The following is a 17542-nucleotide window of genomic DNA, read 5'->3' on the forward strand; positions in this document are numbered from 1 at the left end:
AGGAGGAGGAGGAGGAGGAGGAGGAGGAGGAGGCGGCAGTTTTCAAAAGGTTGAAAATCATGGGACCTGAATTTGAAGATATCTAAAGTACTCTAGGGTTCTAAGGTCTGAAGAAATTCTCTGCCATGCTCATACCTGACAGCAGCTTGCCTCAAAGACAAAGTAAATATGTGGCCTCCAATTGTCAGTCCAACAAGAGGAATGTCTCAATGTCTCCAGGTGATGGTTGGGTATGTGCATAAGTAATGGGCATTGTTCAGCTTCAGCTTCAGCAAGCGCTGCAGGTTCCCCTGATTCTCACACTGCCTGGCTACTGTCCATAGGACTAACAGATGCAGAGAGAAGAAATCTGAGATCACAGAAGATAGGGAACTCTTCAGATCACTGATGACCCTTCAAGCATTGTTTCAAGCTCCTTGAATGTGAAACAGTTCCCTTCAGTTCCCTTCAGTTAAACAGCTCAGCATGCTTAACTCTAATGCTACAATGTCTACAAGGAAGCCAAGGTCTAACAAGGACTTGGAGGGCTCCATTCTCAGGAGAGATACAATAAAGATTCAATGTACACAATGAAATAGCCCATGCAAGATACCAATACAAGCAAGAGGGGAAATAGGAAAGTAAACACTGACTGGTTGCCTGTTGCTATATGGGTATGGTAACCTTCACTTTAAAGTCTAGAAAATCCAAAACTCCCCTTGCTGTTTCAGAAATGCATACCTATGTGTGTGCCTCGGGGAAAGACTGGGAACTCCCTGAGAATAAGGACAATGCCTTTACATTACAGTAGCTTTCATGCCACACACAGATTAGACATTCAAATACTATATACATGGATGTGTGGGTACTAGGTAAGTGAATGGATAGGCAAGTAGATGATGTGGGCAGATGGGTGGGTGAGTGGGTAGATGGATGAATGGGAAAAAAATGGATACTCAAACTGCCTTTGAAAGCTCGGCCTTGATTTAGCAGGAGGAATTAACATCAGGATTTAACTAGTCAATCAAAGTCTACAGCTTTTCCCCAGAGGCTCTTGCCTACATCACTCCATACTTACTCATAGAATCTAAAGTATTCCCTATCCTACAGTCTTTGAGCCAGAAAGTCTTATCTAAATTTCAGCTGTGCTAACATGGGGCTCACCCTTTGGGCCCATCTCTCTGGTTCTCCTACCAAGTATCTCTTTTGATTACTTTCACCCAATTCTGCTCCTAATATGAATTCCTGACCCTACCTCATTTCACTTCATGGCTTCCAAATTGACCATGTTTACTGCATGGCTATGACCAGCACACAACACACTGGAGGCATGTCTGTATCCTAAAGTACTACTGACCTCTGGTGTAGACTGCAGTGGTAACCATCTCCATGCAGTATTGTTTCTCTGCTTTCTACTCTGTAACCAGGTCTGCAATGAAACTGACTCACATTTAAATCCAACTCAGTAAAGAAACTGCGAACATCAAACTCATAAGTGTTTGTTCTATGCAATGAGACTGCAGCTCAACAGAGCTTGACCTTCTCTTCTTCCCACCCTAACCTTAAAATAATTTTAACCACCACAAAAAAAAAAAAATCATTTTGTTTAATTTGTCTGGAGACATGACAGAACATCCTGTGAAGATTGTTGGGTTTTTTGTTTGTTTTGTTTTGTTTTCAAAGTGACATTGACATAACTTCACCTCATGGTAATAAGTGTCTTTAATCTAAATGAGTCATTTGGTGGGGACAGTGAGTTTGCAAAACTGCACATGACTTGATCCCTGCAGGAAGATAAGGGGGAGGAGAGAAAGAGGTATTCTGTTGGTAGCTGACAAACATTTAAAACAATGAGATCTTGGTTTTTGCAGCATGGTTCATTGTAGTGCATATGGAAAACAGAGGGAAACAAGCTGATTAAAAATTCTGAGGTCAGTTCTCCCTGAGTAAGAACCTAGTCACAGCACTTCCTTGCTGTAAGATATAAGATAGGTCATCAATAGGGTAGACAAGACAGCCTGGCCTTGGTTAATTCACCCAGGGTTTGGAGGTTTAAATCATTCAATACATGTCTCTAGGTCGATCCAGAACTTGGCACATAATAAGCATTCAGTATCAGCAGTTATTACTATTTAGAGAGAGCCTTGTAGAGATTGGTCCTATATTGTAATACTAGTCGGATGTGACTTTTGAAATTTAATTTAAACGAAATTTAACACTTAGTTCCTCCTCAGCACATCTTCCTTGCAAAGATATACTAATTAGCCATGGGAAAGAGAATGGTTAAATCTGTGCTTAAGGTTCTAGGGCAGAGCCATTGAGGTATGGAGTGCGTATGCGCATGTCTGAGTCTGGGAGCGTATGTGCATGTGAGCATGAGGAGCTGGGTGCCTGTGTTTACCAGGAACACTCATGGAAATATTTACCAGCACCTGTGTGCTGTCAAGACGTACACAAGCTGCTGGGGCCAGTTCATTAGGTTTTCAGAAAAGCCAGGGCCTCACCTGTGGCTGGTCGTTGCATCATATAGGAAGAACTTGCTTCACTCTGGCCCCGTGGGACACACAGGAATAGATTTGAGAGACAGGATGACATATAGGGAGAGAGACACGGCAACTGGAAGTTGAATAAAGTGGAATAATCTTGAAGGAGGTGCTTGGCCCCGCCTGTGCAGGACAAAGCATTGCACGTTGCTGGTCTGGTACCCACAACCAACATTCTGCAGTGAGCAGGACCAAAGGGGAAGCCTGGGAGGCTGTGATGGAGGGTTCCAGAGCATCTCCTGCCATCCCTCACTCATGGCTGGTAGCTACTATAGCAGAGAGCACATAGACAGAGCCTTTCCAGCACACAAATGTTCTGCTAGAAAACATTGTTTCAGAAATAAAAAAGTAGCCTGAATTAGAGATTTGTGTGACTTACGTCTCAATTTTCTCATCTGTAAAAAAGGAATAATTGTAACCAAATTATTCAATGCTATTAAGTATTATCTGCTGTGTAAGTGTTGAGACAAGCTTATAATAACCGTAAACATGCACTAGATCGTAGCCTAGAATAGGAACACATGGGAAAGTACAAGAAGGATAAACAAAATGATTATGAAAAAGTACTTTCCATGGGGTCAAGTACACAGCTTGCAGTTGGCTCATTTTTCATTATATATTAAGAACATCGAGAATATACTAGGTACTCTTCTGGATAACAGAAAGAGAGATGTGAACAAGAGCTCTGTCCTTGTGAACTTACAGTCAGAATAAAGATGCTGCCCTTGCTTACGCAACCATATCAGCAACACACAAATTCTACTACCCACTAATGCCCCCAGCAATGGAAAGTGAAGATAAGGAGTAATGCTACCCATGAAAGAGTGCATAACAAAAGGTACTATCATGGACACGTAGATGATTGAACAGATGGACAGAGGAACAGACAGCCAGACACATGGGAATAAGCAGTGACCTGGAATCTGGATGGATCTGGGACCATGTATCCCCTGGTAAGTGGATAGGGCTAAATTGGGACCCAGTTACCAACCAGCACTAATAAATTATCATAAAGCCATCAGCAAATAACATCACATATAAAGTTTCATCATTGAATGCAGAAATCTCACAATCTTAATGACTGGAATATATATGGCCTCACATACATGCCCTCTGGCTTCTATTCTGGGCTCTGCTCTGACTCACCCTGTCAGCTAGGGCTGCTCCCTAAGCAGAAGAACAAACTCCCTTATCCTCGTCCTAAACACACAAATATATTCCACAGCCCAGTATGCCCAACTCAGGTCCCAGGCTTTCTTATGGCTTGAGCAGCATAGTCTAGGAATTAGGAAGAACTCTGCCAGGAAGCAAGTATGCCAACCACTTTTCTTCCTTCCAAAATCTAAAGTTCATGGATATATAAGGACCTTTTAGCTACACCACAACATGATAGATGGCACCCTTTTAAAACAAATGTGAGGTGGAAACCAGAGGGGTTCAAGGGCCAGGCTTGTTGTTAGAAAATAACCAACTCTCAAGAGAACTTACTTGCTCTGCATGAGACTCACATTAATCCTTTCTGAAGACAGCACCCCAAGTGCACAACATGCTTCACTAGGTCCACTCCTGTAGGTTACCTCACAATGAAGAGCAAGTTTCTAGAGCATAAACCCTTAGGAATCACAAACAAATGCTATCCAAATCACAGTAAGCCCAAGAATTTGGAAGAAATTAGTACACATTCAATGCATGCTGAGACAAAAGAATAAGAAATAGACTTCAAGTTCTTAGTGCTGGAAGAACCTGCAGTCATCTGGTCTACCTGTACCTTTCTAACCTTCAGTCATAGAGCCCCAGCCCAATCTTCACTACCCTCTTTGCAGTCTCTTGCATACCACTTTTCTATTTTTACCACAACTATATTACTTCTCATCCTACTTTAGGAGCACAATATGTATGGAAATACAGTACAAGAATCAACCACCTCTATCATGCATAAAAGCTAGCTTCTAAATAGTTACACAAGACAGTTACTCATTATTGGTTTAAGTGTCTGGAGAACACCAACTTGTAGTCTGAGGAACTGACCAAGGAACCCATTTATTTACCAAAATAAATAACCAAGGATGAAGATGCTAAATATTAATGCTAAATATCATGCTTCAAATAACACAAAATTAGATGATATCTGAAGTTCTTTTTCTGTCCGATAGCATAAAGGGTTCTTGCTAGTCTGAAAAGACAGGGTTATTTCCTAAGTGACCTGAACCCATTTCCTTACACATCTTCCCTTAGCCCACTGCACCCAAAATCCTCCAAGTCGTGGGCTCTCCTTGCAGAAAGCCTTCATAGACTACCCTTAGGCTATTTCTCTCATATATCAAATCTCCCCATTTAAGAAAGAAAATGTATATTTTAGCTGCCTCATGCCCTCAGTTGGATAAAACAGAAATCAACAAGTTTGTCAAATTCCTTGCATTGTGTATTTTATGCATGTCTACTGGATAGTACTCAGTACTTACATGACATTGACCCTGACTGACTCTCAAAGTCATACAAATGATTTTTGGGTCTTCAAGGCATATGAATCAACCTCAGAATTAAAGATGTTGCCACAGACCACGATGAGAGCTGTGGGGAAAAAAAAAAAAAAATGCCAGGAATTCAGGACCAGAATAAGGATTCCAGAGATAGAGACATGTGATGCAATATCATGAACTGGCTCCAAAATTAGCAAAATTTAGACAAGACATATAAAAGGGGAAAGCAACCCCTCCTTTCTGATCAGGGCTTATCTCTCTAGCTATCTCCTCAGATATCTTTCTTTGTAGTTCAGTTTAGTCTAGAGCTCACTGAGTAGGCCAGGCCGGCCTGCAACTCATAGTAATCCTCCTACCTCATCCTGCCAAGGTCTGAGATCAGGCATGTACATTCATGCTTAGCAGGAGCTGACCTTTTGTGATCCACTAAAGATCCCTGCAGTGTTCTCCACAGTTCCAGTGGTCCCTGAGCAAACAGATACTTGATCTAATCCTTCAGCCAGCTTATGTTCCCGATTCCCTGGGCACTGACCCAAAATAGCACTTTCTGGGTTGGTATTAAGTATGGCAGAGCTAAAATTAGTGCTGTTTCCACACTTCTCTGGAGCAAATCATCCCAAGTGGAATGAAAGTCATGTTTCCATTCTGACTGCAAAGTAACCCTGGAATTTGGGGAACCCAAACCAACTCATGTGTACAATGCTTTTCAGAGCCTTCCTGACACCTTGGGCCCCTATCTGTGTAAGCAACTACCATGATCATGTGCCCATAAAGAGACACAAAACATCAGACAAGAAAGGCAAGGAAAGATGTAACAACCTGACCCACAGCTAGACTCACATGTGCCACAAGGACCTCAGCATTCTTGGGTCATGTTAGAGAAAGGGAATGTTCTTTCCACTTGATGCCAGAAACAGGAAGACCAAGGAACCCACTCCCCTGCAAGCCATCATACCATCCAAAGCTAAGAGTAGACATGTTCAGAAAAACATCTCACCCCACCCTCCCAGCCAAAGGCAAGGATGAAGTGATATCAGTTTCTCCAGTAGTGGTTGCGACTGCCTCCTTCTAGGATCTCAGCCCCCAAGGTAAGAGTTCAGATGTGTATCTCCAAAGTAGATGTTACGGTGCCAACCACTAGCACTACAGAATGCTACCTGATTTGGGGACAGGGTACTGAAAATATAATTAAGGTGAGGTATACTGAGATAGGATATACCCTTGGCTCCCATGGCTGGTGGTCTAAGAAAACAGCAGGTACAGAGGGAAGCATGAGGATAAATAAAGTAGAGTGGAAATCAGTGGTGCTTCCACTAGCCAAGGATCACCAAGGACAGCATTAAGACACCAGAGGCTAGAAAGACAAAAGGAAGGACCCTTAGTGGCCCTGACAACTCACTGGGCCTCAGACTTCTAGCCTCTTAACTGGTGAGACAGTAAATGCCAATGGGTCTGAGCCACTCCTTTTGTAGCACTATTAAGTCCAGTCCTAGGAGACTCGAAGTCCTCATTACAATGTCATGTGACACATCTGGGTTTTCCATGAGGAAACTGAGTCCTCATTAACAGCAAATAACACCAGCAAACAATACCGATTGTGATCCTGAATGCTTTATACATTTACACAACCCCCTGAGTCTGTGTCATGATATAGGAAAGGAAACTTATTCCAGAGAAGTGGATAACCTTCTTAATAAACTTGCTCAGTGTTATTCAGGTTGTATTAGTCAGGGTTCTCTAGAGTCACAGAACTTACGGATAGTCTCTATATAGTAAGGGAATTTATTGATGACTTACAGTCTGCAGTTCAATTCCCAACAATGGTTCAGTAGTAGCTGTGAATGGAAGTCCAAGGGTCTAGCAGTTGCTTAGTCACACACGGCAAGCAGGCAGAAGAACGAGAGCCAGACTCCCTTCTTCTAATGTCCTTATATGGTCCCCAGCAGAAGGTGAAGCCCAGATTAAAGGTGTGTGCCACCACACCTTTAATCCCAGATGACCTTGGACTCAGAGATCTCCCTGTCATAATCTTCTGGATTCAATCACCACTGTGTCTCAAGATCTCCATACCAAGATCCAGATCAGAAACTTCTATCACCCAGTCTCCAGATTAGGTTCACTGGTGAGCCTTCCAATTCTGGATTGTAGTTCATTTCAAATATAGTCAAGTTGACAACCAGGAATAGCCACTACACAAGTCATACATGATAAAATCTGAATTAAAATTCAGACCCACAATCTATGTTCCTACCCAGCTATAAATGCCTAAATCAAGAAGTGACTGAGGAAGACTTACTCTCTGGTAGTTGGCTTTCAAACCTATTGCCTCTTTATCCATTTTGTATTTATTCCACTTCACAACAGAATGCTCTACACTAGGTAACCACACAAAATAATTGTGGTTATACAAACAATTGATTCAAACTGCAGTGGCTTCTTTACATCCCATAATTTCAGTCCCAGTCCATATAACAACAGATATTAGAAAAAGAACTTAGGCCTCTCCAAGGAAACAGAGAAAAGCATCTCATCTCTCAGAATGTTTTTCTGTATCTTGCATTCACTTGACATTTACAGTACATCTATGATGTGCCATCCCTGTGTCAGGAAAGTACACAAGTGACAGTCCCCAGTCACTCTAGTAGGGCACAGAAAGGGACTCGGGAAGTACCAGAACTGAAAAGTCAGAACCAAGGTGCAGGTACAGCACAGGTAAGGGGGGGGGGCCTTCAGAGCAGGGTATGGAAACCTCAACTTTCATTTGCAATTTTTCTAACACTGCCATAATATAGTAAGACATGACATACCCATACAGCATCATCTCCCGCACTTCTCTCTCTGCACCTTTTTTCTAAAACAAGCTTTTATTTGCTGAATGAAGCATATTTGTGGGGTAGGTAAACTGAACTTCAGGCTTTTGCTTTATTTTTGGCTCTATAATGAAGGACATTAAATTAGTTGATCACCTTTAAAAATACTTAAGAGAAGAGCTAGGGAAGTTCATAGACAGCGAGCAATGGTTACTGGTTTTGTGTCAGCCAAACTCCTCAGGAACCAGCAAATCCACTCTATTTCCAAATCAACAAATACGAAGCAAAAGCACAGGAGAAGATAGGGAAGATCTAGAAGGCAGAGTATAAAATCAGATAGCCATTATCTTTTCCTACACAAAAAACTGTTTTGACCATCATGTCAGCTACATGGCAGAGCAGAAATAAGCAACACACCCTTAGACTTGACCCTGACTTCAGTAGTGACCTCATTAAGTGGGCATTTGAGCCGTACAGTCTTTCTTAGAACATGTGAGCAGAGAGAGGGCTTAGTGCCTTGCCCAGCACAAGGCAGACATGTGATCTATGCTATCCGTGGTTATTATTCACCAAGTCTCCACCTAAGAGTTCAACATAGTGCTAGGAAAAATAAGAGGCAGCTGCCCTACCCCTTTAGCACTACCATGGCCACCACCTCAAACTGCATCACTTATGCTCTTGAACCTGAATTTCCACTTGAAAGCGCCCTAGCTCTTCAGTAAGGACTAGATGTTAAGCAGAGAGCATCCGAAGTCCTCACCCAGCTCCTGCTGGGAACTGGAAGAGGAGCCAGAGCAGAGTGAAGGAGGCAGGGTCAAGAGCTGACTGGCCTAACTAAGGAAACAAGCCTCTTCCATGAAAGCCAAACTGTTTTAACAAGTCTGGCCCACTCACCTCTGCCCCAGCTGCTCAGGGAACCATGAAGGCCCTTAAGGAAAGGGACTTGGCCACCTTTCTCAGCCAAGAGGACAAGATACTAGCAAAAAGAATCCACACTGCTGGAACGCTGCTGCTGGCTTCATGTTTAGTGTTATTATTCCTGCCCTGTCCACAAAAAGCCCTTGGATCAGCCCGAGTTCTTCTTTTTTTAACTCCTCCAGCACTCCATGGAGGCACGCCTAAATGAGTGAGCATGAGCTCTTCCCGGACAAAGGAGACACATGGTTGAGTTTATTTGTGTTGACTTTTCTCAATAGTCTCAAAGGGAACACTAGGCTGGAAAGGCACTAACAGATAAATACATATCTACCTGGGGGACCTGGCTGAGAAGCTAGCATGTAGAAGGTAGTATTATCTGGGTCTCAGCTAGGGAATCTCACCCACACAAACCCCCAGGGAGCGGCAAAGAAAGCATGGTGATAAGTACATGAGGTGGAGGTGGCTGTATCTATAGTCAGGATGCAGAATGAGATGTAAACAAATGTTCAGCTCACTTCCTACCCTTTAATCAGTTCAGGATGCCAACTCACTGAATGCCTCTGCCTGAACTCAGGATGGGTCTTTTCAATGCAATTAAGCTAATCATAGTAATCCCTCACAGGCATGCTCAGATGTTTATGTCCTAGGTGATTCAAAATTCCACTGGGTTGACCATCAATATTAACTGCAATGGGGAGTCTTCCAGATAGAAACATGCCCTGATAAATCTTGGGGAAACCCCAAATGGTTCTGCCACCATACACAGGAAAACCTGAAGTCAAGTTCCTCTGGCTCAAATCCTAGCTCAGCTTCCTACTGGCTGTGGCAGAATGGAGCAGGAACTTAACTTAGCCTGCATGTACCTCAATCTCTCTGTCTAGAAACCGTGAATAATAAAGCACCTTCTGCTCCAGAATGTTCCAGAATCTACAGGCAGCTGTCTTCCAGTTTTATGAATGTTTAATGTACATCAAACCTTCAGTGGGCTATTGTAAGTGCTTTACTCTGAGCAGTGAACAAAAACTGAACATATTCAAACTGTTGTTAGTGATCCCCATTCTGCTCAGGATCAGAGAAGTTGAGAATCTTATCCAAACTCATACAGCTAAACAGAGCATCCAGGACTCACTTCCTCTGCTGTTCAAGGAAAAGAAACCAGGCAGTTTCTACTAGGATGCTGATACCACGCCCTGAGGCCAACACAGGATAAGCTGTGCTTTCTGTAGCTGGGATCATAGCAATAAACTATACTGGCTTCATTTATGAGAATCCCTGCTTCCAGAAAGGAGATCTTATTTGGTATTTGGGGAGTTTAGTTCTAGTCCCAGGGGCATGGAGCCTTCTGTAATAATTGAGCTTCTTTCTGCCCACTCCCACCCCCATTACTCTGATGAAAGAGGAATGAAGGAGCTGATGCCAACTCTATGACGAGTTGCAATCTCTGGGTCAAAGAGGTCGGGAAGGTTTCCATCCCAAAATTGTTGTCAAAGCAGTCTGTGGCCTGGGTCAAAATGCAAAATATCAGCCAACACCTATCCTTGACTGGGGAATTATAGGAAGAGAGGGACACACCACAGAGAGCAAAGCTCCTCAGCCTGAATACATATGTTACCTCAACCATCCAAAGGGACTCTGGAGTTGAGGGAGGATGCCCTGAGTGACTGGGACTGATGTTATTGAAAATCCAAAGCCACACAGCAGCAGTCAATCTCAGTCATCCTGCAGCAGGTAAGTGACCAGGAACTTGAGGGGGCACAGAGTAGTACACAGCACTTTGGGCTGCTTTAACTGAAGACATTCCAAGCCTTCTGTGTCCCCTACTGAAGCTGAGGTCTGCTGGAAACTCTGGCATGTGAGGTGTGGCCATCAGTTCTGGGCCAGGAACCTGCCTGTCCCTGATTTTCAGATGCAATAGTTGGTTACTCATGGCTCTATGGCAGCCTCTCCCAGACACTGATCAACCCAAATGTCTTGGAATTGCAAACAAATGCAATAAAAGAGAATATTTCCAATAGTGAGGAATACAAGCTTAAGGGACCGCTCCCACTCTTCAACCCAGACCTCACAAGCTCTTTGATTCTTGGTTTCTCATCTTAGCCACAGACATGGGACTAGGTGATTAACCCTGGCGTAATCAAAAATGCAAAGCACAAATAATTGTACCCATATCGGTCCCCATGGTACCTCCAAGCACTGGAATTGATGAGCAGTATGGGATACTGAGGACCATCTACAGAGTAATAAATCAGGATGAATAACCCTGGGAGGGCCACAGGGGCAGTGGTGGAGGCCTGAGCTGTCTGTGGTTGTGGTAATGTTCTATTTATTGGCCTCCGAGTTGTTCACACAAGAACATGCCTTTGGGAAAGTCTACCAAGCTACACACTTCCTAACCTTTATTATAATTGCCTGAGAATGATTTCAATTGGCTGAGAAATGCCTCCAGGATTAGTGACAGACACCTCTAGCTGTGTCTGTGCGAGGACTCTGATCCAATGTGGACATCCACTGATGGACATGAAGTCTACAAAGACTGCCAGGAGGTGGTAGAAATGTCAATGGTAGGGCCTGGCAGAAAGAAGTAGGTTACTGAAGAGTAGAGTGCTTCTGAAGGGGAACATACCCCATGGTCTCCCCCTACTCTTCTACCCGTTTCCTAGCTGCCATGCAGTGCTCAGCTTTCAGGGGCCATGGTGTTTTGTCAGAGACTGAAAACAACAGAGCCATCTCCGAGTAGACCAAGATCTCTGAAACTCTGAACCAAAATACGTACTTTCAGCTTTAAACTGTTAATCTCAGATGTCCATCACCACTACAAAAGCCAGACATACCTACAGGGAGAGACCCAGATTAAACAAACAAACAATCAATCAAAGCAAAAGTCCACTAGAGATATGAACACATCCATTATCATTCTTTTTCACACAAGAATATATCCATGAAGTCACCATCCAGTGGTACAATCGTACCTGTACACTTCCCAAAGGTGCCCAAATTTTGGAACTCCAAGTATCTTCACTCACTCTACAAAGACATTCTGAGCACCAGATCTGTAACAGGCATAGATCTAGGAATGAACAACAATCAAGAAAGCTATTTCATTAATAAAGTATATTTTTTACTTTATGATCCCAAACACAGAGGAATAGGGACAGCATAAGAGGCTCTGCTTTGTGTGACAGGTATCTAAAAGGTGGAGCTGCAGTAAAATTAAACTTTAAGAATCTTAGGGCTGGCAAGATGGCTCAGCAGGTAAGAGCACTGACTGCTCTTCCAAAGGTCCTGAGTTCATATCCCAGCAACCACATGGTGACTCACAACCACCCGTAATGAAATCTGACACCCTCTTGTGGTGAGTCAGAAGACAGCTACAGTGTACTTATGTGTAATAATAAATAAATCTTTGAAAAAAAAAAAAAAGAATTCTGCCAAGAGACCATGGGAAAGGTCAACCAATAACAGGCCCAACTAGAGAAGCATCCCATGGGCAAGCACTAATCCCTGACTTTATTAATGATACTTTGACACCTAGAGCCAAACAGTGGATGGGGCTTGGGGACTCTTAGGGAAGATTAGGAGGAAGGGTTGCAGCCCCTAAGGGGGATGGATAACAAAGGAGAACACCGGAACCTGAAACCAGATGCTAAGTGAAATACTTTCAAATACTCAGTGCTAATCCCACAGGCAGACAAACAGAGTCGATTAAACTGGACCCTTGGGGCTCTCAGAGACTGAACCACCAACCAAAGAACACACACTCCAGCTGAACCTAGGCCTCTCACTCGTTTGTAGCAGATGTGCAGCTAGGTCTTCTTGTGGGTCCTGAGCAACTGGAGCAAAGGCTATCCCAAAAGTTGCTTCCTGTCGGTGGGATATGTTCTTCTACCTGGGCTGCCTTGTTTGGCCTCAGTGGGAGAGGATGCATCTAGCCTCACAGAAACTTGATGTGCCAGAGTAGGAGGATACCCAGGGGAGGCCCCACCTGCTCAGAAGAGAAGGGAATGGGGGAAGGGAGAAAGACTGTGTGGGAGGGGTGACTGGGAGAGAGGCAGTGAGCAGGATGTAAAGTGAATAAGTAAAATTAATTAATTAATTAATTAATAATAGAAAGAATGCTGCCACAAACCTTTAATCCCAGCACTTGAAAGGCAGAGGCAGGTGGAACTCTGAGCTTAAGCCAGCCTAGTCTACAGAGTGAGTTCCAGGACAGCCAGTCCTAAACAAAGAAACTGAAAGAATTAAGTTTCAGGATCTATGAAAAAGTTGGCTCATGTTAGTTAATTAAAAAGGATCCCAGGCCTAAGAAAAGTGGAACAGGCCTGAACAAAGGCATCAGGCTGTTAAGCCCCAGGGACTGGCCGCCATAAAGATAAAAGAGGAATGCAAGGAAGTCCCAGCTATCTCAGCTGAATTATGGGCCACCTGGGCCTGTGCCTCCCTGTCTCTTCCACCCCCTTCTGACTTGGGCCAAACACTAGCCAAAAGCCTTAGATAAGCACCAGACTTCTTAAATTACTGATGACCCCGACCTGCATGTACTAACGAACCCACTGTGTGCCAACTATGTCCCTACTATGTCTCTTATGTATATAAACCCCAAGCCTTTGAGTCTCGGGGATGCCTCTATCTCCTATGTGAGGTACGCATCGGCCCAGAGCTCCATTAATAACTGCCTCATGTGTTTGCATCAAGACAGTCGTTATCCGTGATTCCTGGGTGAGCGTCATCTCGGGTTTGGAGTGGAGGTCTTTCAAAACCCTGTCTCAAAAAAAAAAAAAAAAAAAAAAAAAAGCTGCAGATAAGACCAAGGGCATTCCCACTCCAAGCACTACAACACAAACTACCCAGTTCATGCCAAATGGAACCTCCAAGTGTTTTCCCAAGATTTTATTTTTCTCAAAGATTTTTTTTTTAAGTAATTAGCAAGGCTCTTGACAATTAGATCATTCAGGTTTAAACCTCCAACTGTATGGCTCTGGGCAATTTTCTAAGCCTCCCTCATTGAAATTGATCTCATTTTCAAAATGGAAGAAATAATTATTAGTAGGGTTCAGGAAACATTAAACAATTAACATTTCTAGCACTTACTACATTCTAACTATACTGCTTTCTCAATTTCTATGAATTACAATGTCCTGCCTCTCTTGGTGTGCTATCCATGAAGTTTGCCCCAGGCTTCATGCTGCCCCCAAATCCAATGACACAAAGCATTCACTCAATACTATATTCCTCTGAAGAAGAAACACAGAAGAGAAACAGGTGGTGCTATGATTTGAATATGAAACATCTCTCACAAGCTTAAGTGTTTGATCACCTCATATCCAGCCTGAGGTGCCATTCTGAATAGTCATGGAACCTTCAGTCAATGAAGATTAGAAACAGGAAGTGGATCACTATGGAGTGGGCCTTGAAGATTACTGGCCAGCTCTGCTTCCAGCCTGAGCACTCTTCCTCACCACAAGCCACAGTACAGGCTCTTGCCACCATGGGTGAAGGCCTAACACCATGGCTCCCCATCTTCAGTAGATGTACCTCTTAAACTGTGAGCCAAAATAAACTCAACTAATTGTTCCTTTTCGGGAATTTTCTCATAGCAATGAGAGCAGACTGGAAAGATGGGGAGAAAGGAGGAAAACTCTCAGTTTCCAAGAGAATCACTTCATCTTTGCCTTGGTTCCTATCAACCACACTGTTCAACACTGCAGTGTGAACCACTAGTAACTACAGAAACACTCAGTCCATTCAGAGTGGACCAAAGTATATCACAAACTAAAACATACCAGGTATCAAAAACATAGTATTAAAAAAAGGCAGTGAAGATTTCTTTGCATATTTTGTTATAATCGGTTAGATTAGATGCAACATTAACAAAATTAATTCCACCCATTCCTTCTTAAAAGTTTGCTACTGCTAAGTTTTATAACTATACATATGACTCATCTTGTGTTTCTATTAGTCAGAGATATTCTGGCTTAAAACTATGTTTCTATATGATCAACATTTCTTCCCCCCCCCCCCCCAGAGAACTGTTAATCCCACTGTTGTAACAAGATGTCCCTATTTCAGTACATAAACGTGCTGACTTCATTTTAGAAATATAGATGCCAAATTTGAATAGGAGGCATGGGATTTTTCCCAAATTGTATGGCTAACAAACGAGTACACCAGAATCTGAACCTAGATGCTAAGTGAAATACTTTCCAATACTCGGTGCTAATTCACCTTAGGCTTGAATCCATTTCTCAAAGTATTGGGTCTGCACATCACCATCCCAGGAAAACAAAGGATAATTACAGAGCTAGATCACCACTGTGTGGCTGTATTGGGAGCAGACAAAGTTTAAAAAGGTCTAGGCAGATGTTTGCATGGAAAAAGAAATCAGGAGTTGATATTCAGATACTCTTACTACATGATCCTAAGTGACAATTTTTGTCTTAGCATTGCAGTTGTAATTATTCATATGCCTACCACATACAATATATCTTACATGAACTAATGTTACATCCTTCAAATATCCCATTATTTTTCCATGCATGTGGTATGTATGCATACTTTTTAAAATGTTCTCATGTGTGTATGTGTACTGGTATGCAAGCACGATGTGTGTACATGTGTGAGGAGACCCAAGTTGATATCAAGTGTCTTCCTTGCTTACTCTCAACATTACCAACTGATTGGTACAGCAAGGTCTTTTGCTAAATCTAGACCTGAGATTCAGGTGAGTCTAGCTGGCCAGTTTGCTACAGGATCTCTGTTCTACCTTCCTACTGCTAAACTTACAGGCAGTCATCACAACTGCTCAGCTTTTCTGTGAGCTATAGGAATCTTAACGCCAGCCCTCCCACTTGTTTTTTATCTTCTGTGCCATCTCCCTAGCCCCTAAGAAATGTATTCTTTATTCCCACAGATCAGAAAATAAACTCAGAAAAAGGAGAAGGCATTTGCCCCACATCGTCCAATTAATCAACAGCAGACACATAACTCAAAGCCAGCCTGTATTTATTCCCTCCCTTCCAATTCCTACCTCCCATATTGACCCCTCTGAGCCACAATACTAAACTACCTTTATTTTATTTTATTTTATTTTATTTTATTTTATTTTATTTTCGGGTTTTCGAGACAGGGTTTCTCTATATAGCCCTGGCTGTCCTGGAACTCACTTTGTAGACCAGGCTGGGCTCAAACTCAGAAATCCGCCTGCCTCTGCCTCTGCCTCTGGGATTAAAGGCGTGCACCACCACCACCGCCTGGCCCTAAACTTTAGATCTCAACAAGCCCTGCAAGGCCAGGCTCAAGTTAACTGTTCAATAGCCTTAGTATAGCTCTCTCCCATTTCCTAAAATCCACTACCACCACCACTACTACCATTCCCCTTTCCCCTTTAGCCAGTAGTGAACTTTCAACATTACATATCTGGCACCAACCTCACTGAATCTGAATTTGTTGCTTCTTTGTGCAACCAAGGAAATATGCCTTAGCTAAAGGAAAATAAAATAAAAAAAAAAATAAAAAATAAAAAAAAAAAAGGAATCCTGTGGCCCTCAGTATCTGGCCTGGTGGTTGTACTTTTTCAGAATACTTTAGCCTAAGCCAGATCAGACAGAAGAACCTTAAACAAAAGTTCAATTATCCACCAAGACTATGAAGCAAACAGCAGAGAGGACCATGATCAACTTTCTCTCATTACGCCTCTTCAATATGGACAAATATTATCATAGCAGTGTCCAGAAGAGGAATGAAATTCAATTGAGAAACACGCTACAGTCTCTGACTGAACCCCAGGGCCAAGACCCAGGCTCACTCATCGTTGTACAAGTCACATTCACACCACCATTGCCCACACCACTGTCGCTTGCTTATGCTTGACCCTTACTTAGAGACACAAGACCACCAAATGTGATGCTCTGTCCCTCTGAGAAAGCTTTAGTAACCTCCAGCCATAACAGACTCAGGGGTTTTCATCTACCTTGTCAGCTACATCTTGCTTTAAATTCTGGAAATGTTCCCATATGGGCATTTTGGCTCTCACTGCTTCTCTTATATAAAATACTATGTCAGTCTCCCTTTTCTATCCCCACACACACTATCCCTTGCACAGTAAGCACAGAAGCAGAGAACAGAAGCAAGTTTACAACTACCATGCTTCTTACCTGAATACACTTAGAGCATACTTTATTAATGTAGTTTGGGGCTAACTGACTGCAAAGCATAATAATTATCCTTTTAAACTACCCCTACTCCTAAATATCTGGGTGTTTGTTTGTTTATGTTTTTTTTTTCACTTTCAATAAAGATATGTCAGAGGCTATCTGGCTAAAACGCAATGATATTCCTTGATATCCATATCAAAAATGGAATGTTCCAGGTGCCTTCCTATGTACCAGGTTTGCAGAAGCACAGCCGTGAAAGCCTGGCACCAGAAAAGGAGCATGGCACAGAAGATGAGCTGCATGGCTTACTGTCCAGCTTAATGAGCAAACTGTTTCAAGCCTACAGTGGACTCTGTGGCCCTGAGGTCTTATGCTGAGCAGCCAGGTAAAGTCTTTTCCAGCTCTGAATGAGCAGGTGGAAAACTCAAAGGAATGATGAACATCTGTCCAGAAGAACATCTGTCTAAACCTCAGCATCCATGAGTTGAAAAACAGAAGGTCAAAGAATTAGATTCATAACAAAGTTTATCATATGTGATTATATATTGATCCTTTCAAAAGACATGTGGAACCTGGTTATGAAACATGAGTCTTAGTTTATGAAAATACATTTCAACTCCAAGTGATCACATAAAGGAAACATGGCAATTTTGTTTATATGT

General features: G+C 42.7%; 1 protein-coding gene across 8 annotated transcripts in view; it reads right to left on the bottom strand.

Moving 5' to 3' along the window:
• Large1 (LARGE xylosyl- and glucuronyltransferase 1) overlaps positions 1–17542 on the bottom strand; it is a 385957-nt gene that overhangs the window by 334435 nt on the left and 33980 nt on the right. For 2 of the 8 annotated variants that reach the window (XM_029531871.1, XM_029531870.1), the window contains one exon: positions 4985–5093. The exons of the other annotated variants lie outside the window; for them this stretch is intronic. The gene's annotated coding sequence lies outside the window, so the exon portion shown is untranslated. The remainder of the gene's footprint in view (positions 1–4984; positions 5094–17542) is intronic. 8 annotated transcript variants of the gene reach the window in all.

This window comes from Mus pahari, chromosome 19 (assembly GCF_900095145.1).
Source record: "Mus pahari chromosome 19, PAHARI_EIJ_v1.1, whole genome shotgun sequence".
In the NCBI taxonomy this organism is placed as follows: Eukaryota; Metazoa; Chordata; class Mammalia; order Rodentia; family Muridae; genus Mus; species Mus pahari.